Source organism: Schistosoma mansoni, chromosome W, assembly GCF_000237925.1.
Source record: "Schistosoma mansoni strain Puerto Rico chromosome W, complete genome".
Classification (NCBI taxonomy): Eukaryota; Metazoa; Platyhelminthes; class Trematoda; order Strigeidida; family Schistosomatidae; genus Schistosoma; species Schistosoma mansoni.
Genome location: NC_031502.1, coordinates 25260034 through 25263821, shown reverse-complemented (window position 1 = coordinate 25263821; position 3788 = coordinate 25260034). Strand labels below are relative to the sequence as shown.

The window sequence follows — 3788 nt, the reverse complement described above, 5'->3', positions numbered from 1 at the left end:
AGCACATGGATGACCGACGTCCTCTTCTGGCCACACTATAAGTTATAAGATTACAGGTCTCGGATTTTGGTGAAAAACTCACTTATCCATTTGGCCAAATAGAGTTTTGCCATTATAGCCGACATCAATTAGTGATTAAAACCCTAAATCTAATTTCCAACTTTAGCCATTATCTGTAAATCATCATTCTAATTCCTCACACAGGTTTGCAATCCTCATTCGGTCCTAGTTATTGGGTGGACTCTCAAGGTCACTTCAGCGTCGCTCAAAAGTCGGCCATAAACTATAGTCTCACTAAAAATACTTTAGAGTAGGGTCATCTTCGTCCTTTTTACATAATGACATGACATACTTAGTGTGCGTATGCTGTACAAAGAATTATCAACTACATAAGTCCTATTACCAAATGTACTTACTTCGAACAGGTCTCAAAATTATCCTAACTGGCAAATCGTCACTATAAAATAATATCACTGAAGATTTGTCTTATATCATGCATCATTACGATGGCATCGTTCTCCTTACTTGAAGGATGGACGTTATCAGACAGCGCGTCTGAACTCAAATCAAATCTAAAGCTGTATTGGTTTGACCGTTTACGCAAAACTTTACGAATTATCGAGGTGACGCACCAATGGTTTTACAATGTTTTGACCTTCAAGTGCTCACAACCTCCATCAATACCACTGAGCTGTTGCCTAGCTAAATGGTAAGATAATGACGATTTTTAATTTAAAATTGTTCTTCCTTTGATCGTTTACATCAATACTTTTTATTGAGTAGTCGCAGTTAGTTGGAAGCTAATTGAGCCGATAATTTACACGCATCTCATCGGGGGATTAACTTTAACGGCAATTCCAGCCAGCTAATCGGGTCGCACACTAGTCTTCTGGCAGATTGTCTTAATTTCACACTTGTGTGATTGTTAATCTTTACTAATTACTTTGACTAATAAGTATGGATACATCTTGAATGCTTTCTGGATTGTTGAACCTCACTTACTTTTATTCTCTTTCCGACATCACTCGCAACCTTCGCTTCAAATTTCTACAGCTAACAACGTAGGCTAGGCTCAAACCAATCAAAACCTCGAACCCTGCTTTTTGTCCGGTGTAAAATCACTCATAAGTGCTCATTAAGTTTCAGTTCCTAGGCTTCCAGAATCTCCATTAAATGCACACTGGCGCTAAATTAGGGATCGAGTTCCATGAAGTTGCATACACCTTCATTTTCACCCTGGATAGAAACTTTGCGACTCAACTCTAATTTAACTCCATGGAGGCTCCATGTTTCAACTTACCCTGAGTATTCTTTCTACCGTCTTAAATATATAACAGGTAATAGTCAACAAACTCCGCCTGTAGCTCTTCTAGAGTTACTACCGGTCCCAAGCCCGGGTAAAGGAGGAGGGTTGGGCATGGGATTATCGAGCCCATACCGTAGAAAACTAACCCCTCTAACAAAACGCTAACCAGAAGAAATAATTCAAACCATTTAAACTGCCATGGGAGTTGAAGGAAGAATTATGACGCCCCATGATGAAGGCCGAGATAAACCAGAAGTCACGAGGACGATGCCCCTTCTAACGACCAGAGCAACAATCAATGTAGGTACATGGAACGTCCGGACAATGTGGGAGACCGGGAAGATAATTCAAATAGCAATGAAAATGAGGAGATACAACTTGGCAGTACTCGGAATCAGCGAAACTCGTTGTACCCAAGCTCGACAGCAAAGGTTAAATACGGGAGAGATGCTTCTGTACTCCGGTCACGAAGAGGAAAATGCTCCACACATTCACGGAGTTGCTATAATGATGCCCAGAGAAGCACGAAATGCACTTGTAGGATGGAAATCTCATGGATCCAGAATCATCAAAGCATCCTTCAAAATAAAGAAGGAGGGAATCACAATGAATGTTATCCAATGTTATGCGCCCACCAATGATAGCAACGACGACAATAAAGATCAGTTCTACGAGAGGCTGCAATCGATTATAGCAAAATACCCAGGAAAAGACCTGACCATCCTGATGGGAGATCTAAACGCCAAAGTCGAAATGGACAACACCGGACGTGAAGATATAATGGGACGACATGGACTGGGAGAGAGAAGCGAAAATGGGGAGAGATTCGCAAATCTATGTGCATTCAACAAACTGGTTATAGGCGGCACAATATTTCCACACAAACGCATACAAAAAGCTACATGGATCTCACCGGACCACACCACAGAGAACCAGATAGATCATATTTGTATCAATAAAAATTTCCGAAGGACAATGGAAGATGTGAGGACCAGGTGAGGAGCTGACATAGCTTCAGATCACCACCTGCTGGTTGCCAAGATGAAACTGAAGCTAAAGAAACACTGCACAACTGGGGAAACAGCATTACAAAAGTTCAATACAGCCTTTCTTCGAGATACTAACAAACTCAATGGATTCAAGATAACTCTAAACAACGGGTTCCAAGCCTTATAGGATCTACTGAACGAACAAGAAACTACTATGGAGGACAACTGGAAAGGTATCAAAGAAGCATTAACTTCAACGGGTTAGAAGGTTCTAGGCCGCAAGAAGCATCATCATTATGAATGGGTCTCTTTGGAAACCCTGAACAGTCAGTCAGTCAGCTACAACATAGGACCAGGCACACATATGCATCGGTCCAAGTCGCCATAACTCGTTAGCACAACAAGATGAACACCGGATTCATAGAAATAGTTAATTTAGTGGTGGTAGTATATAAAAGATAGGTTGTATATAAGGATATAGTATAGGAAGGAAGAACGTTATGAAGCAATTTTAATCTTAAGGTTTAAGGGAAGATAAAGAGTAAATACACCTACGCCATTGTGATCGATTCTCAGCCATGTCACCTAGAGTCTCCAACCATTGGTTACGATAGTCACGCGGACCCCAACCAAGTAGTCTGCATCTGCCAACATGGCTCACACTAGAAGTTAGTGACTTCAAGCACTGATGCCATGTTTTGGTTTGGCCGCCCCTAACTCTTTTCCAACCATCCCCTACACTAGTCAGCATAGCGCGTCGTGGTAATCGGTGTTCAGGCATACGTAACACGTGGCCTAACCATCTCAGTCGATGAACATTCATCACCTCATCAACTGATTTACCATCATTTCCTAATACCCTGCGTCGAACCTCATTATTACTTACCCGGTGATCCCAGTAGATGCGAGCAATATCTCTAAGGCATCTGTGGTCAAATACTAGTAACTTACGAGTATCTTCTACTCTTAATGGCCATGTTTCACAGCCGTAAAGTAGAACAGAATGAACTGCTGCACAGTATACTCGTCCCTTAATTGATAGACGGATATCTCGTCTTCGCCATAGGTGGCGTAAGTTGGCAAAAGCCAAACGAGCTTTTTGATTCCGTGCTGAGATTTCGTCAGATACCAACCCATTAGGGCTTATCAGACTCCCAAGATAAGTGAAGTTATCGACACGTTCGACTACTTTGCTCCCTATCCTTAGTTCAAGTGTTGATGCAGGCCAGTCCTGGAGTAACAATTTACATTTAGATGGGGAGAAACATCCCAAATATCCTGGCATTTTGTTACTCAGTGCTACCAAAAGACTGCATTTTGTCAGCGTCTTCACCAAACAGGACTATGTCATCTGCGTACTCAGTCTATAGGTGGACCTCCTGGTACGGGATCAATCCCTTAAAATTCAGTCGAAGAGAGTGTTATTTCCTAGTAGTAGGTCTATGATGAAGTTAAACAAAAATGGAGATAGTGGACAGCCTTGTCGGACACCA

General features: G+C 41.8%; 1 protein-coding gene across 1 annotated transcript in view; it reads left to right on the top strand.

Moving 5' to 3' along the window:
• Positions 1–642: 642 nt before the first annotated feature.
• The window catches only part of Smp_068250 (putative protoporphyrinogen oxidase,chloroplast/mitochondrial precursor), a 17911-nt gene continuing 14765 nt past the window's right edge, over positions 643–3788 (top strand). Inside the window, exon 1 of the mRNA XM_018789103.1 lies at positions 643–709. The gene's annotated coding sequence lies outside the window, so the exon portion shown is untranslated. The remainder of the gene's footprint in view (positions 710–3788) is intronic.